We start from the raw sequence: 19,760 nt of genomic DNA on the forward strand, positions 1-19,760 counted from the left end.
CTCCTCCCTCAAGGCAACCTTCCATCCCACACAATCCTCCCCCACCACCTTCCTCATACAATTGCTCTATTCCCATACCTGTCCGAAGTACACTCACACATGTGCATGCACACACACACCTCAACAGCGATGAGCAGCACACATAAACACAAACACCACAAAACACAAGCACGCAAGTACTCAACAGTCACTCAGCCCACTCACAACCACCACCACATCCACCAAATAACCAGACTTCACCCCAACACGCACAAAGCCACCACTCCCACCATACCCCCATATACCACCCTAAATCCCACAGATCCGGCCACCACTCACCCCATTCCCCCAGATACCACCCCAACACACACAGACACACCCAACATTCTCCCCATATGACCCCATCACCCACAGACACACCCACTACATCCACCATACCCCCAGACACCCCCAACACACACAGACACCCCACAGTCCCAACTTACCAATCACATCCACATCTCAGCACACCAAGAAACTCAAATACCTACACTCACACATGCAACAGACACAAACAAAACACCAGTATACTTCAGACACACACACACACACCAGCACCAACAACACACAAAGCCACAGCAGACAAAGGCACCTCCTCAACCCCTAATAACTCCTGTACACCGTAACCATTTTCCCAAGGAAAGTTTCCTGTATGGCTTTGCCCTTACCCCTGTGAAATCCCCCCTCCCAAACCCAAACGGACCCCACCCCAACCTATCCCTTCCACGTCCAAGTTCTTCCCAGTAACACCTGGCCCCCTCCTCCAGACTCAGCTATACCCCACCCACACCCAAGAAGAATTGCACCCCTCGCAAAGTGAAGTCCATCCCTCTCAACACCAAACCCACCCTTACTAAACTAAACCCCACCCAAGGGTGATCATTGAGGTGCCTTAACTGCCTACTCAATGAAACTGTGGAGTTTCCCTGGCAGTAATAGGAGTCAAGTATGGCACAGTAATGTGAACTGAAAGACTGCTGGACTGGCCAATGGCCTTTGACATTTTGCATTTTGATTAAAATAAACCCAAACAGTTGTTTGTTAGGTACACATTTGTCCTGCGATTCCTTTTCTATGTTTATGTTGTTCCTGAGTAACTTGTGTTGTCTGCCTACAGTTGTATGTGTTTCACCCTGATTGCTGATCCATTTGCTGTTGTTATGAAAATCTGACTTTGTGGGCAATGCTGGTGTCCCCCAAGACAACAGTAGATGTTGACTGTATTGATATGTGGGTGTAAATGCAATTGTGGTGTCATTGCATTGTGTTCTGTTTGGTATGGTAATTATTTTATCTGTTGTTGTCCAATGTGAGCATGTATGGTGTTAGACTTGTCCCCTTGATAAGGAATGTACATTTGTTTCATGTGTGGGAGCTCGAGTTTTGTTTGTGCAGACATGGAGGGTATTCAATTGTGCTAGCTTCCTTTGCATTTGACTGTGCATGTGTCCATTTTGCTGTGTGTACCTTGCAGCCACTTCATCTAAATGTCTGACCCATGCAGTTGCTGTTGTATTTGGTTTCTTGACTTTTTCTTCCACATTGTGCAGATAGGCATGTCACTTGGCTTTAGTAATAATTGTCTCTAAGATACATGCATGGCAGTTCTCGTACAAATGTTGTTTTAGGGGCATGTGCAAAGTGTAATGTGTCCCAGGGTAGCATCCTTCCATGAGTGTTCCTGATGCCCCCATCCCTATTGTGCAGGTATTGTTTGCATAGTGAGCTCGGGATATTTGTATCTTTGTCTATTGTGCATCCCATTTTCCTTCCATTGTGTTGCAATGTGGGTGATGTGTGTGTCCATTGCAGGGCTGTTTAATGGGAGGGGTGCTTGTGTTCTATGACACATCCATACATATAGGAGTTTAATGTGATGTCAGTCCGTGGAATGTGAAGAACCTGAGTGCGTCAGTTGTATCTGTAGATGTGATGTTGCTGTGTTGTTGGTATTGGTGACACAACGTTTTGTACGCGTCACTATCCCTCTGCCTGAAATGGTCAGATGTGTGTTTTGTGTAGTATTGCGGTGCAGTGTGAGTGACCTGCCCAAAGGTGGTGTTTTGTGACTGTAAATGTGTCCTGTATGAATGATTCAGGTTGTGTACACAATGTCAAGTGTACTTTGTGCCCGTAGCGTGACCCCTATATGATGTGGATGAAGGCAGAACCATGTGTTGTTGAGCGTAATGACACAAGTAGGTGTGTGTACCTACGGTCGGTTGTGTATATAGCGGCATGGATTTCGTGATCCTTCGATGATCAGCAGCAGCGGCAGGAGGTGTGTGTGTGTGTGATGGGCTCCATAGTGGCACCGGACTTGTAAGGCTGCCTGCAGATGAGTTGCTCCCTTCATAGTGTCCATTTCCGCCTGCTGAGATGTGGTGGTTGGACTGCCATGGTCACTTTAGCTGTGTGCAAACTCATAATGTGTCCGGTGGAAACACTGTCTCTGCCAGCCTATTTGTGTTCTGCCTTGTGACCGCGGCGGTCTGTGCTGCATGGTGGTGTCGGCAGAACTGCACAGGTCTTTGCGTCACAGGCCTGCATGACCGCACTGACCGCCAAACTTGTAATAGGGCCCTTTGCCATCTTCTAACTCTTTAATAAGAAGACCCTCCGTTCTAAAATCTACAAAATGAATAGTACATGGTATGGACTCCATCTTCCAGGCACCTATTTCTAATACCTTAAGTATATCTTTTTTTGAATCTGTTTTATTATTACATGTGCATTACAAGCAATTTCATCACATAGCTGCATTCCGAGGTAGAGATTCAGCATAAATTGTGTGCAGTAACAATACAAATACAAAACAACAGGGAGCAACTTGGAGTCTGCCTCAAGCACCCCCTCCCCATCCCCCACCACAGTCACAGATTATCTTGCTCGTCCAGCACCCATCTCCACCAGCCCACGAGGGTCCGCCTCCTCTGCCGACCCATCGCTGGACCAGTCCCAGTGAGCAGGGACCAAGGCAGTGCATGTGTGCCTCAACAGGTGCAGTGGTTAGCTCCTGTGCGTGGGCAGTTCATCCAGTAAGTAACAGTGTATCGTTGGTCGCAGTATTATCTGTGTTTAGCCGCAGCCCCACCTCCCTCATTTTATCAAGCATCGCATCCCAGCTGGTGGCCAAGGGATATTTTCGGAGACTTAGGCTGTCCTCCCTATGCAGGGCCACCTTCTCCGCCTCAACCCACACCGAAAAGGAATTCTCCCATGCCGCTATCGCAGGCAGGACAGTTGCCTTCCAACCCCTGGTGATTAGGCACTTGGCAGCCACGAATCCGAGGTCAAGAAATCTCGGCAAGGCTTTATGCCTTTAGCCCTGGGAAATAGACCCAGGATGCAAGCGTACCATGTGGACAGAAGTGGATGCGACGTGCAGTCTGACAATCACGCTGTGCCACCACGCCAATACGTGCAGAGCGGCAGGACCATAAAATTGGAACCAAGTCCGCTCCCACCAGTGTGCAGCAGGGGCAGGCGGCATTCAGCTGCTGGTAATATTTGTTAAGGGTAGCCGGCGTAAGATAGGCTCTGTGATGGATGTAAAACTGGATGAGGCGGAACCTAGAGTTGTGGGGAATGTTATTGTGGCTGGACAGCACAGCAGTCCACACCATGTCAGGGCAAGGTCTTGTCAGATCTGCCTTCCATTTGGCGCGCAGCTCAGCACAATTGTGAGCTGTATGTAACCAGAGAGCATCAGTAAACCAACGTACTAGGTGTCTGCCTTTCCCCATAACGTGCATATATTGTAGTAGTAAGTGTGTTGTTGGTCCGGCTGCTATGTCTCCCCAGTGTCGCAATCAAAGAACTGTACAATAAGAAGTGCCCCGTGGACAGACCAGTCTCTGCTATCAGCACCCTCCTCATATCGATCGCCCAGTTTAGTATCTCAGCCACGTGCCAAGTTCTCAGCTCAGCACTGCTTGTGGGCTACAATCCACGTGGCGTACCCAGTAGCGATATGGCAGGTGCGTAGGGGATGGTTGAGCGCATGAGGCGCAAGCTTCTGGGGTAGTAGCGGTGCACCACGCTCAACAGGAGTGCTTCAGGTTGCCTTGGTTTTGTAAGGGGGTGGAAGAGGTGTAGGATTTCTGACATTGTCCAAGGTGGTGCCTTAGTCGCCGTGTCTGCCAGTTGACCCCACAGAGCCACCGTGCCACCCACTGGGATGCCAAATAATACTGCACCATGTTCGGAACTGCAAGGCCTCCCCTGTCCATGGGCAAGTACAGCTTCTTCAGTGCTACTCTACAGCGGCCCTTACCCCTGAGGAACTCCCTGATCTTAGTCTCCAGTTCCCGAAAGAACTTGGCCGGAACATAACAGGGTAGATTAGAGAAATAATAGAGCAGCCAGGGGAGAACTATTATTTTTAGGAGGGCAATTCTGCCCATCACCGAGAGGGGCAGAGTTTGCCAGATCATCATCTGAGCTCTAATGGAGGTCACCGCCCGCTTAAGGTTAACATAGTGAAGGTCATCTTCCGCGTGGAATACATTGATCCCAAGTTGATCTTTATGGGAAAAAGTGTTGTTTTTTAGGCATCTATAACTCCTAAGGAATGCATTAACTTGAGGGTGGCACAATGGGCAAGGTGGAAACATTGCTTGGCTCAGGCTAAATCATTACAGATCTTGTAGGGAGATATGGTGTGTTTGAAAAACAAAGTACATATTTGTAAGCCAATGTGATTTTCCTATAAGAGAACTGCAATTACCCATTCAGATATAACTGCCTAGGAATACATTGAGCTGAGGGCAACCATTTTGGTGCAACCTGTAATGAAAAATGTTGCTTGGCTCATGCAATTTACATACAGGTAGTGTGGACTGGAGCTCCATTTATTAGGATGTATAAGAAAATTGGTGAGCCAAGCTGATCTTCATAGGAGAAAGGACGGTTTCTTATTCGCCTAAAGCTCTATTGTAATGTATTGACTGTTGGTTGGCATAGTGTGCTCATTTGTTGGTGGAAACCTTGCTTTATTCAGGCTGAATCCTGATGGGCCTTGTAGAAGTATGTAATGTGTTTGAAAACCAAAATAAATATTTATGAGCCAATGTGATTTTCCTATGAGAACCACAGTTACTTATTCAGATGTAACTTTATAGGAATACATTGAGGTGAGGGCAACCAGTTTGGGGCCACCTGGTGTGAAAAATAGTGATTGGTTCAGAAAATTTACATACAAGTACTATAGAGGGACTCTTCCTTTATTGGAATTAATATGAAAATTGGTGAGCCAAGTTGATCTTGATGGGAGAAAGGATGGTTTCCTATGTGTTTGTAAATCCACAGGAATGCATTGGCTTGAGGGTGGCACAATGGGCACAGGTGGAAATGTTGCTTGGTTCATAATAAATAATTATAAATGCTGTAGGGGGATGTGCTGTGTGTGCAAAACAAAGTGCATATTTGTGAGCCAATGTGATTGTCCTATAAAAGAACTTCAATTACCTACCCATATATGTTGTGACAGATTTTGCTCAGCTCAGTCAATTTACATACAGGTAGTATAAACCTGGGCTCCCTTTATTAGGATCTATATGAAAATTGGTGAGCCAAGTTGATCATACTGGGAGAAAGGATGGTTTCTTATTCGCCTATAGCTCAATAGAATGTACTGACTGTTCAGTAGCAAAGCTGGCCCATGTTTTGGTGGAAACGCTGCCTGGCGCAGGCTAAATCCTTATGGACCTTGTAGGGGGGGTGTAGTATGTTTGAAAAACAAAACATATATTTCTGAGCCAACATGTTTTTCCTATAAGAGAACCACAAATACTTATTTGGATGTAACTCTACAAGAATCCATAGAGGTGAGGGCAACCAATGTGGTGCCATCTGTTGTGACAAATTTTGCTCAGCTCAGAAAATTCACATACAAGTACTATGGAGGGATTCTACCTTTATTAGAATCAAAAATGGAAATTGTTGAGCCAAGTTGATCTTGGTGGGAGAAACAATGGTTACTTATTCATCCATAACTCAATAGGAATGCATTGGCTTGAGGGTGGCACATGTAGCTGATGTTAAATCATAATGGATCTTGTAGGGGGATGTGGTGTGTTTGAAAACAAACTACATATTTGTGAGCCAATGTCACTTTCCTATAAGAGAACTGCAATTACCTATTCAGACAAAAAGTCTAGGAATGAATTGAGGTGAGGGTAACATGCTTGGTGCCACCTGTTGTGACAAGTTGTGCTTGGCTCCGGCAATTTATATAGAGGTAGTGGAGAGCAGAGCTTACTTTATTAGCATCAATATGAATATTGTTGAGCCAAGTTGATCTTGATGGGAGAAATGATGTTTTCTTATTCACCTGCAGTTCGTTAGGAATGTATTGACTGTTGAGTGGCACAGTGGGCCCATATTTTGGTGGAAGTGCTCAGCCTAAATACCTATGGACTTTGTAAGGGTTGTGGTGGGTTTGATAAAACAAAATACATATTTGTGAGCCAATGTGTTTTTCCTAGAAGAGAACCACAATTACTTATTCGGGTGGAACTCTATAGGAAAGCATTGGGGTGAGGGCAACCTATTTGGCGCCTCATGTTGTAACCAATATTGCTCGGCTCAGACAATTTACATGCAAGTACTATAGAGGGATGCTCCTTATATTAGATTTGATATGAAAATTGGTGAGCAGAGGCAATCTTAATGGGAGAAAGTATGGTTACTTATTCATCTATAACGCCACAGGAATGCATTGGCTTGAGGGTCGCACAGTGGGCACAGGTGGAAACGTTGCTTGGCTCAGGCTAAATCCTTATAGCAGTTGTAATGGGGTGGGGTGTGTTTGAAAAACAACAAACATATTTGTGAACCAATTTGTTTTTTTGTATGAGTACTACAATTACTTATTCAGATATAACTGTGTAGGAATGCTTTGAGATGAGGGAAGCCAATTTACTGCCACCTGTTGTCACAAAGTTTGCTTGGCTCAGGCAATTTCCATGCAGGTAGTGTACAGGCGAGGTCTCTTTTATTAGGATCAATACGAAAATTGGTGAGCCAAGTTGATTTTCATTGGAGATAGGATGGTTTCATATTCACTTACAGCTCAATAGGAAGATGTTGGCTGGTGGATGACACAGTGGGCACGTTTTGGTAGAAACGTTGCTTGGCTCAGGCTAAATCCTTATGATTCTTGTAGAGGAATGTGGTATGTGTGAAAAACAGAATACATATTTGTGACCCAATGTGTTTTTCCTATAGGAGAAACACAATTACGTATTCGGATGTAACTCTATAGGAATGCATTGAGGCGAGGGCACCTACTTTGGTACCACCTGTTCTGACAAACTGTGCTTGGCTCAGGTAACTTACATATAGGTCGTTTAGAGGGGTGATCTCTTTGTTAGGATCAAGATGAGAATTGTTGAGCCAAGCTGATCTTGAAGGGAGAAAGAATGATTACTTATTCATCTATTACTCCATTGGAATGCATTGCCTTGAGGGTGGCACTGCTGGAAACATTGCTTGGCTCAATATAACCCCTTAATGGAGTTTGTAGGGAGATGTAGTATGTTTAACATATTTGGGAACCAATGTGAATTTCCAATAGGGAAAGTATTATCACTTATTTGTAGATAGTTGCTTAGGGATGTCTTGAGGTCAGGGTGACGCCTATGGTGCCACAAATTATGATCAGCTCAGACAACTTACATACAGGTAGTGTAAATTGGTGCTCCATTTCTTAAGCTGAATATGTACTTTGACGGTGGAAAAGTTGTCCTGTGTTTTGGAAAGGCTGCTTGTATCAGACTAAATCATAAGAGGCATAATAGTGGTATGTGTTGGGATTGAAACACAACATACTGATAGGATGGCAATGTAGTGTCTGATAAAATGGGCCTAGTCGATTTATTTAAGGTTATATTTTATATAAAATATTGCCTATAATTAAAATACTGACCAAATCAGATAGTGGTCAAATAAGATGCAAACCTCCACCAGCTAATAAAATGCTGGCCCAATAAGAAGTTAACTGCAGCCTGCGAATAAGAAGTTGGCCAAATAAGAAGCTAACTTCAGCCTGCAAATAAGATGCTGGCCAAATAAGAAGCTAACCTCAGCCTCATGGCAAATGGTCACAAAGAATCCTTCCACTTCCCTCTGCTTCCATTTATCCTATTTCTTTTCCTGCCCACATTGCTGTGCACCACGGGGCCTGCCTCCCTTCTGGCTTTCGTAAAGCAGACCTCGTCTTTCGGATCTGCATCAACATGTGATCGGAAAGACCCACCTTTTCTGCCTGCCCTCCACCCCCCTTGTTGCAGCCCACAGGGACATTTTTATGTTACAGTAACTTTTTGGTCCGCCTCTATAAAATTAGTACACTCTTTTAGGACAATGTAGGATGATTCTAGTTTTCTCCCTTAACACCCACTTTAAACTTTCCATCCAACTCCCTGCTAATAACACTGAGACACACTGTTTATGATTACCAACAATTTATCTAACCTTTCCCAGCATTAACTCACAGAAGGGCTTCCCCATTTACATATAGATGGAATACATTTGGTGATTAGCTGTAGAGAATGCGAGTCCTTCATAAGTAGGTCAGCAATTGTCTTATTTCTGGGAACCATGTACCCCACTGTAGAACTGGACTCCTTCAGGGTAGTGAAGCAGAGCAGACAAAAGCCTACTAAGGGGAGGTGGTGTGAGCAAGTAATCTACATTCGCTGGCAACAACACTCAATAAATTATTGTCTTTCTGTTTCTTTTTACTTGAAAAACCTAAATTACATTTATCACACACACACAAACATACCCACAAACATGCAAAAATACTAAGCATTAAATTACAAATATATACATTCAGGTAGATGACAATATCTATGGTGAAATAATCATATCACAATACTACCATACTGGTTCCTGAATACTATTATCACAATACCCACACCTACACCAAATGCAATATTGCAATATAAGGGTTTTCATTTCATAAAAGTTAAGCCTACTTGCTTTGTAAGGGTGTCACAACATTAGTAATAGCAGCCACATGTCATGTTTCAACATTGTACCACCATTAAAATCAATGAAGACAGTCATCCTATTCCAATGCTTTCAATATAACTATGTCAGTATGACTGCTGTGAATAAATAATTCTGACATTACAAACAGTCATTCTTCTATGAACATTAGACTGCCACTGCAGTCACAGGACCAAGCACAAGGAGTACCCACACTACAGAGCCCAAGAGCAAAACTTTCAAATTTGGAGGTGTGTCGAAGCAGCAATCAGATTCCCTATTGTCGTCACTTTATCTGACTGCATTCCCTTTGCATGTCCATTTTGCAGCCTTGAGGAAGTCTTGATGACAAAACACATGTTAGCTGTTGTTCCATTGGATTCGACAGTTGTTCATTGCATTCATAGTGCCTTGGATGAATAAAATTTAAACTCTACACAGACACGTACTTGAAACTTTTGACTGATATATTGTACTAAGAAACCAACTTTATAGACTGTTGTGGTGTGCCGGGGTAAACAATCATCTATTCCTCCATGTTGATTGACTCTTCAGTCAACATAACTACACCTGAGGTGGTTGGGTGTGGCACTGGTTTGGCACCCTCGGAGTATTATATGGGATCTTTTGATATCATTTTCCAAAGTACACTATAAACATATATAGGACGTACAAACCTTTATGCATAGCCACCCTTTCTGTAGTAATGTAGGGAGCTTTTCAGGGAGTATATACCACTATGTGCCATTTGGTTCTGTATGCCCTCTTAGGCCCTCACAGTGCAGGCAGCTGTAGAGTGTTTGACAGAAAGTTATTGTGAGATACTGGGTTGTTGGTTGATTGGGGTATGAGCCCTGGTCAAGCAACAGCCACAATCCCCTTCAGGTTAAACCAAACATTGGTCAAAACATCGGTCATGCCCCTGCTCATCCATGGGGCATGGCAAGGTACAAAGTGGCATGTTTTCAGCTCCCTTGATTGCATTTATTAGGCATTTCTAGGCCAAGTTCATGAATATACAGTCAACAGCTTTGCCGCCTCTTCCATATCACTGCTGCGGTCTTTTTGCTGTTCTGTTTTTTTTTATTTTGGGAGTCCTGGTCCTACTTTGGCACACACTGTCTAGATTAACTTTAGGGGCTCTAGTGGACATATCACAGTCACATTTAGCTTTTTGATAAATGATGTATTTGTGTGGTGGGGTTTATCTGTTTTTTGGATCTTTTTGTTTTGTCTTGAGATTGTTTTGATATTGTCTGTGTCCATCCATGCTATACATGTTGTCTTTATCCATGGTGTGTTCTCCTTTGTATCTAGTTTCTATGTTGGCGTATTTCTTGTTCAGAGGGGGTGTTTGTACATAGAAATGATTGTTATTTTTGATAAAAAGGATGATATTATTGTGCTTATTATAAATAAATATTACTAATGTTTGATAGTATTATTGTTTATGATTTCCTTGCCTTGTTCTTTTGATATAATATGCAAGAGAGAGATGTTGTTATACCTTCAGAAAACACCATTGCAAGCAAAGGGAGCACAAGTGGAGAAAAGTCATGACACCTCAGATAAAGAAATCTTCACATCAGCCCTAAGATGCAACCACAAGCAGTTATGGAACTCCATGAGCACAACTCTTGCAGATCGCACCAATTATCTAAGACTTCACCACATTTCCTGTGGCCTCCAGCTACATCATCCCCTCACAAGACCATTGCAATAAGCTCTTGGAATTCTGTTGTAACAACATCACCTCTAAAACCAGAAACTTCTACCTGCAACCAGACAGTGTCACAGTCGCAACTCAGCTTTCCATCACAGCCAATGAACGAACCCTGATCTTGTGGCCTGCCATCACCACTATTGAAATCCCTGCTACCATGAAGACCATCCATTCAGGGGCTTCATCTGCCCTTTGCCCCACCACGCCTTCAACGAGGGAGTCCTACTGATCAACAAAGTATTAACACCCACTATGAGCTCAGCCTCATTCCCGGACACCTGGAAACATGCCACCATCATGCCCTTGCCCAAAAAAACATTCGCTAACCCAGCCAGGCTTTCCAACTACTGACCCATTGCCTCCTACATACCCGGCAAAGGTCTTAGAGAAACTAATCACTCGACCCCTCGTCAGCCAACCTCAGGAACCACCAGCTCCTCGACACCATACAGTCCAGATTCAGGTCCAACCACAGTAAAGAAAAAGCCCTCACTGCCCCCACAGGCAACATCCGCATGATCATTAACAGAGAAGACATGGATCTCTCTGCAGGATTTCACATTGTGTCTCACCCCTTCTTCATCTGGCGCCTGCACAAGATTGGCATCTAAGGATCCGCTCTCCGCTGGATCTGCTCCTTCTTAACAATAGAACAGAAGATGTTCCTCCTCATTCCTCAGAAGACTGCAAACTTAACTGCGAAGTGCCTCAAGGTTAATTGCTCAGCCCCGCTCTCTTCTATGCATATATGATCTCTCTGACCAACATCACCCATGCACACATCAATATCCTCTCTTACGCAGATGAGACACAACCTATACTCTCCCTCTCAGACAAGACCCCCAGGTGAAGAAATAAGTTCAGTGGCTGCATGTCCGAAGTCGCTAACTGGCTGATATGTTATGTCATGCTGATATGTATAGCACACAAATCACCTGTGAGAGTATCAAGGTGCTTAAGCAGGTGTGTGGTCACCGTAGAGTTAATCGAAGAGCCAGGCCTTCAGCTTCTTGCGGAACTCTAGAAGTGAGAAGGAGGCCCTGAGGTGTTATGGAAGAGTACTTCATGTTCTGGTTGTGATGTAGGAGAATAAGCAACCTCCTGCTCTGCTTTTGTGAAAATGGGGGATGCATGTGAGTATGAGTCAGGCTGACCATAGCTGTCTGGTAGACTGGTGAAAGTGTATGCGGCTGTCAGGTATACTGGCCCAGTGTACAGCAAGGCTTTGCATGTGTGTGGGTTTGAATAGGCTGAGTTTGTGAATGAGGATCGAGTGGAGCTCTCTGAAGTGGGGTGAAATATGGTTGCGGCGTTGGAGGTTGAGCATGAGTCTTGCAGTGGCGTTTTAAATGATCTGAAGTCTGTGCAGGAGCTGTTTGTAGATTCTGGCACAGAGTGGCTCGACCTAGTTGAGCCTGCTTGTGATAAGTGCTTGCTTCTCCCACACAGAACTCACACCACACCATTGCTTTGGAAACTACACTGGCTCCCGATATACAATCACACTCAATTCAAACTCCTCACCCAGACATTGAAGGCACTACACAACACAGGCTCCATCTACATGAACAGTCCATATCCTTCCACAAACCACCTCCGCTTCACTCAACTCCTACTTGCGCACATCCCACACATACACAAAACCAGATCAGGAAGACTGGTGTTCTGTGTTCTCTTACATCACTACTAAAGCGTGGAATGACATCGTACTTCACATCAGAGCATCCTCTTCTCTTCTTGAATTCCACAAGAAGCTGAGGACCTAGCTTTTCAATTATCCAACTTATCATAGGCAGGGCTAAGCACCCTCCCCCCTGTTCAGCACCAGGATACCCTTGCCAGTAATAGTTTGCTTTACAAATACACATCACATAACAATCCAGCTAAGTAGGGCCACTCTGGGATCCAGTGGGATGTCGTAGGTAACTAATTATTTCAATGGAGTAGTTATGTCAGTCCAATAGGCTGACACACCTGGAGAAGACCATGCCGGTTGTAGGAAGTTTGCCTTTGGTGCCTCACATCTTAGAGAGTGGAAACTGGCACAGAGACCAAATCGAAGCAGAGTTTTGGGAATGTAATATGCCCAATACAAAATTTCAAAATGTATATTCCTCAGTCTACTGCTGGAACACGTAATGTTTGATTGTGTACAACAGAATTTTGTAATCACTTCGGGTTACTTCCATCCCTATTTTGGGGTCCCATCCCTCCCCCGCAGGCTGCGTTTTTTCCAACAGGTCCTCTAGCGACGCTTGGTATAAAAGTGTTATTAAATGTTTAGCAGTAGTGTTGTTGAGTATTGTATCAAGCGCTGGTACTGACTTCAGTTCAGAAGAAATCCGAGGTCAACAAGTTGGCTCGCAACCGTCAATAGAAAATATACAAATATATCTAAGGGAAGAGTGTTGGCCTGTCTACCGAACTCTGCAAGTGTAAGGAATATCCCATTTTTATATAGAACGCCCCAGTGTGTGATTTCTAATCTACAGAGTTGCAACCACGCTTTAGGTTCCTGTGCTGCTGTCACGTCTCTGGTCATGCAGGAAGCTTTTTAGGGAGTGTATAACACTATGTGGGTCATTCTAACCCTGGCGGTCCAAGACTGCCAGGGCTAAAATGACGGGGGCAGCGCCAACAGGCTGGCGGTGCCCCGCTGGGCATTCTGACCGCGGCGGTTCGGCCGCGGTCAGAAGTGGAAAACCGGCGGTCTCCCGCCGGTTTTCCGCTGCCCAAATGAATCCTCCATGGCGGCCCAGCAAGCTGCGCCGCCATGGAGGATTCTGACACCCCATACCGCCATCCTGTTCCTGGCGGTTCTCCCGCCAGGAACAGGATGGCGGTATGGGGTGTCGCAGGGCCCCTGGGGGCCCCTGCAGTGCCCATGCCAGTGGCATGGGCACTGCAGGGGCCCCCGTAAGAGGGCCCCAAAAAGAATTTCAGTGTCTGCTTTGCAGACACTGAAATTCGCGACGGGTGCAACTGCACCCGTCGCACCTTCCCACTCCGCCGGCTCAATTCTGAGCCGGAGTCCTCGTGGGAAGGGTGTTTTGCACTGGGCTGGCGGGCGCCCTTTTGGCGGTCGCCCGCCAACCCAGTGCAAAACCCAAAATACCCTCAGCGGTCTTTCGACCGCGGAGCGGTATTTTGGAGGGGGAACTCTGGCGGGCGGCCTCCGCCGCCCGCCAGGGTGAGAATCACCCCCTATGTGCCATTTGCTTCTGTATGTCCTCCTAGGCCCTTATGGTGCAGGCAGCTGTACAGTGTTAGTCAGAAAGTTGCTGTGAGAGACTGGGTTGTTGGCTGACAGGGGGTATGAGCCCTAGTCAAGCAAAAGCCACAATCTCTTGCAGGGTGAACCACAAAAACACACTAATTTACCCGTGCTTAACCCTGGGTAGCTTGGCACAAAAAGCAGTCAGGCAATGTGTTAAATATTTATGCAGTACACAAACAGTAATAAAGTGAAAATACAACACAATAGTCCCAAACCAAGTTACAAAAAAATAGAGAAAATGGTAAAAACATTATTTGACACCAAAACCATCAAAATCCTACCAGTATGACCTGAGTTATACATTTTTTTAAAGTTTAAGGGTAAATATAGCAAGTCCTCAGTTTTAGAAAATGGCGCCTGGGCACCTTTAGCACAACAATCAAGGGTCCACAAGTGTATGGGGACCTTTTTGGGAGTTCAAAACTCACTCCAGCTGGGACCAGGTGCGGGTCCAAGATGATGGAAGTCTGTTATGTCCCTGTGGCTATGAAACGTAAGCCAGCTAAACTAGCCCTTGAAGTTATGTCTGAAGTCCTGGGTGGAGGTGAAGATGCAGGGCTGGTCCCTGAAGGCTCAAGGCAGGCTCCAGGCAGCAAAGCAATCCTTCGAGGTATAGCAGCAGTCTGGTCGAGTGAACAACCGGTCATAGCAGCAGCTCTCCTCTGGGAGTCCTTTTGTAGGTCTAGTAGTAAACCGAGGAGTAGGTCTGAGAGCCCTATTTACATACCCTTATGCCCTCCTCCAAGAAGTGGAAGAAATTTCCAGAAGGGTTTTCTGAAGTTCCAGGAGTTTCCTTTCTCCCCTGCCATGACTACTAGCTGGCTGCACTGACAATACAGAGACATTAAGCCTATTGTGTGGTAGCAGAGCCCAACCTATTCAGATGTAAGTGGGGCTGTGCTTAGCTCCACGTTAAAGGCCCATTCAGGCTCTGCTAACCTTACTATTGCGTGACTGTCTGGGGTGAATTCACAAAGTCTCAACTGTCAATTACAACCGAGCCATTTGACCTAAGGCAGGCTACAAACACATAGGGCTAAGGGCAAGAAATGCCAACTTTCTAAAAGTGGCATCTACTAAATTGTAATGATAAACCTGACTTTACCATTAAAGAGGGTTTATCATAACAAGTTCATAGATACCAAACATGACATATGTATTAAATATAATAAGGAATCCCCAATGTTGTTCTATGGGAGGGGATTGCCTCACAGTAGTGCTAAAACAAATTTGGGAGTTTTTCACTACTAGGACACGTAAAACTAAAAAGTACATGTCTTACCTTTTAATTACACAGCACCCTGCCCTATGGGATACCTAGGGCCTACCTTAGGAGTGACATCTATGTAATAAAAGGGGAGTGTAAGGCTTGGCAAGGGGTTTTAAATGCTAAGTTGACATGGCAGTGGGACACTGCCTCAAGGATGCAACAGCAGGCCTGGAACAAGTTTTATTATGCTACTTAAGTGGGTGGCACAATAAGTGTTGCAGGCCCATTGGTAGCATTTAATTTACAGGCTCTGGGTATATGGAATACCACTCTGCAAGAGACCTACATGTAAATTAAATATGCCAATCAAATCCTGTTTTAGGGAGAGAGCACAAACAATTTAGCACTGGTTAGCTCTAAAGCCAACAAGCAAAACTCCAGCAAAAAGTAGGAGGGGGAAGGCAAAAAGTGTGGGGGCAACTTTTAGACAGGGTCATTTCCAAAACGACCCCCCTTAGTCTAAGGCCCTGGTAAACTAATCAATACCTTGACGGACTTCCCTACTTGGGTGATAGAACGTGGACAAAAGCCCTCTACTGCCGGAGCATTTGTTAGTTCTACACCTCTCTGAATTCAGTTAGACCCCTTTGTCTCTCCTGAGCCACTAAACAGACCAATGGGGAATGTTTTTCTGCACCTGTGGATCCCATCTGTGTAGCACCTAACCTTAATTTGCTCGCAGATGTACCCCAATAGCCTGACATTTCAACCATGGCCAACAGAAAGATGTGGCCCATTCCACCCCTTGGATCAGACATCTGTCCCCAACCATAGGAAAACCCTGTTCATATGGATAACAACCAACAGAGGCAACTGACTGCTTCCAGTGTCTTTAACCAGGCCCCAAGCCATCCCGGGGTCTCTGACCTCTGTGGTTTCTCAGAGTGGGGGCCATAGCCCCAGGTGTTAGGCACCCTTTCTTCACCATCCTTCCCACCAGTTCAGGGGTGGTCCCCTGAGATTGATCACTCAGTTTAGGGTCTGTACACTGAAGCTCAACAGGAGTCAGGGGGGACTCATTCCTTCCCCTCAAACTGGGCCTCTGTACCCTCCACTGCGGAGTGGTACCCTCAGATGTCTGAGTTTTCACTGTGGCCCCACCTGGCTCTTCTATCACCTGTGTTAACTCATTCCTCAGAAGACAGTCTGTGGGCATCTGGGGACTAACTATGATCCTTCTGTGGGTTACCTCCCCAACCCACTCTAGGGATACCAGGGCCTCAGGGGGAACAAAGATATGCCCCTGGGCCAGGGTTACCCTAAACACCTGACCAGTGTACTGCTCCGGGCAATCCAGCCTTTCTGCTACCATGGTCTGGCTGGCCCCGGTGTCCCTCAGAGCAGTGACAGGGACCCCATTCACTTTGACCGGGTGGAAGTAACAACTCCCCCCCCTCAGATATCTCCAGTCTACCCCCTGAGTTCACTCCCCAACTGAGGGAGACTAGGGCATGTTCTGTCTCCTGACACTGGGGACTACCCCCCAATAGGGCCACATTAGCCACTCATGTAGAGTTCCTGGTCTCTTTGGACAGACAGAGTCCCCCTGCTTGTGTCAGGTTGAGAATAATAAAAGCAGCGGGTTGGAAATGGAGTGCTCTGGGACACAGCCCACCAGAACATCCCTCCTTCTTCTCAGAAGGGATATGGGAACCCTTTTCTTCTCTCTTACCCTGAGACTTCTCTGGGTCTCCCTTAAACACCCCCTCTTTCTGCTGGGGGGAACCTGAGTCACCCTTCTTGGAGTCACTCCCAGGTACCTTTTTGGTCACTCCATTGCTGACCCAGAGATCCGCCTCTTAATCCAGCTTCCTCGGGTCAGCAAGCTTGCCATCTACTAGGTGTTGGTGCAGTTCTGTAAAATAGGTATTGAGCACGTGCTCCCTGAGAATCACGTTGTACAGCCCATTGAAATCATTTACCATGCTGCCTCTCCTCACCCAGCCCTCCAATGCCTTTCTGGCATAATCTATGAAGTCCACCCAAAACTGGTGTGGTAGTTTGTGGCTGTCCCGGATGATGTGCCTGTATTTCTCAGGGGTGTACCCAACTTTGGAAAGATTTCATGTTGGCAAACTTGGTCAGGTCCTCTAATCTAAGCTCTAGTTTCAGAAGTGTGTCCCTCCCCACTGTGGGCATGTACCTCCACAAGCTACACCCAGTACTTGTCTGGAAACTTATGTACCCTCAGGGCTACATCATAGGCTGAAAACCCTTAATCTATATCACCCCGGCCCCATAACTGGGTACCAGTCTCTTTGGGGGCATGAGTTTGAATCCTACTGCTGCTACCAACGTGAGAAATTGGGTTGTTGGTTGACAGGGGTATTATCCCTAGTCAAGCAACAGCCACAATCCTTTGCAGGGTGAAACAGAAAAATGTGCCAATTTAACCTGTGCTTACCCCTGGGTGGCTTGGCACAAAAAGCAGTCAAACTAAACTTAAAGGGAGTGTGTTAAGTATTTATGCAGTACACAAACAGTAATAAAGTGAAAACAGAACACAAGAAAAATCCCAAACCAATTTAGAAAATAGAAAAAATGTTAATACATTATTTGACACCAGTGTAGGAGGCTGGCCTGGTGTGTAGTGGTACCTATGGTACTTACATCTTATACCAGGTCCAGTTATACCTTATTAGTGAAATGTAGGCAGCGTCTAGAAGCCAGAGTCTCTAGAGGTAGCTATAGATGAGCATCCAAGGCTTATCTAGGAGACATGTAAAGCTCATGCAATACCACTGTAGTCACACAGTACTCACACACATGAAAGAAAGTACTCACTGTTACAAAAATAAAGGCACTTTATTTTGGTGACACAAATGCCAAAAATACCATAAAGACTATACTTTAGGAGGTAAGTAATACACAAATGATATACACTAGTATGCAGAAATAAGCATAAAAACATTTAGAAAACAGTGCAATTAGTGAAAATCACAATAGTTAGAAATGAACCTAGGAGGAGCACAAACCATATGCTAAGAAAGTGGAACGTGAATGTCGGTCTCCCACCTAGGTAAGTGTAGTGTGTAGAGGGGAGCTGGGAGTACTAGAAAACCCCAAAGGTAAGTACTAGAACCACCCCCAGTGACCAGGAAAGAAGGAGTAAATCACAGTAACTTTTCCAGAACACACACAGAAATGAGAATTATGCAAAACCCAGAAGAGACTGCAAGACACCAACAGTGGATTCCTGGACAAGAAGACTTTTGGAAGAAGGGAACCAAGTCCAAGAAGCAAGAAAGAGTCCTAGTAGAGCAGGAGCCCCTGCTAACCCAGATGAAGGTGCAAAAGAAGAACCACCAGTGAAGAAGAAAAGTCAGCACTGCACTCAAGAAGACGAAGTCGGGTTCCTGGAGGGTAGAAGTGATGTCCAACACTGGATGGAGGATTGCAGTCGGGTTTGCGTCGTCGGAGTCCGCCAACACGCCTTGGTACACACAAAGCTTGCGGTTAGCGGAAAATAGTGCTGCCCAGGAACAGGATGGATCAGGTGGACTCTACCCAGGAGGGGAAGTCAGAGGGGGCCCTCAACAACTGAGAGCCTACAGAGGACCAGGCAGTGCACACAGGAGTTTCACAGCACGGGGACAAGGAAGGTGCAAAAGAAGCCCAAGCAGCACTACGACAAAGGCTCTCACGTCACCGGACAACCACTCAGGAACATGTGCGTCGCAGGATAGAGTGCTGGGGGCCGGAGCTACAAGAAGCACAAAGGACTTGGAGGAACAATGCTAACAAGCCTTGGCAGCTGCAAAACACGTGGTGCATGGGGGACTGTCTTGTGTGAGGAGGCAAGCTCCTACCTCTACCAAAGTTGGACAGTTGGGCGAGATGACCGTCGGGACCACTTCAGTCCACCACCTGTGATGCAGGATCCATGCAGCTTAGTAGGAGAGGGGATCCACGCAGCCAGTCATCATTGCAGTTGGTGTCTGCAGTAGCAGGGGAGTGACTCCTTCACTCCAAGAGAGATTCCTTTGCTCTTCTGATGTAGGCTGAAGACCGGCTGTCTCCAGAGGATGCACGACCGGGAAACAGTTGCTGGCAGGAGCTGGAGATACAATGTTGCAGAAGGCGTCTTGCTTCTTTGTTGCAGCTTGTAGAGTTCCTGGAGGGTCCAGATGCAGTTTCTTCAGTGAGAAGTCGAAGTGGAGGACACAGAGGATTCCTGCTGGAGTCTTGCAATCCAAATCTGAGGAACCACCCAAAGAAGAGACCCTAAACAGCCTAGAAGTGGGATTAGTCACCTAACAAGGTAAGCACCTATCAGGGGAGGGCTCTGACGTCACCTGCTGGCACTGGCCACTCAGATGCTCCCAGAGTTCCCTGCCAACCTTGAAACCAAGATGGCAAATCCCAGTGACCCTCTGGAGGAAATCTGAGCACCACCCCTGGGGTGGTGATGGACAGGGAAGTGGTCACTCCCCTTTCCTTTGTCCAGTTTTGTGCCAGAGCAGGGACTGGGGGTC

Source organism: Pleurodeles waltl, chromosome 2_2 (genome assembly GCF_031143425.1).
Source record: "Pleurodeles waltl isolate 20211129_DDA chromosome 2_2, aPleWal1.hap1.20221129, whole genome shotgun sequence".
NCBI classification, from domain to species: domain Eukaryota; kingdom Metazoa; phylum Chordata; class Amphibia; order Caudata; family Salamandridae; genus Pleurodeles; species Pleurodeles waltl.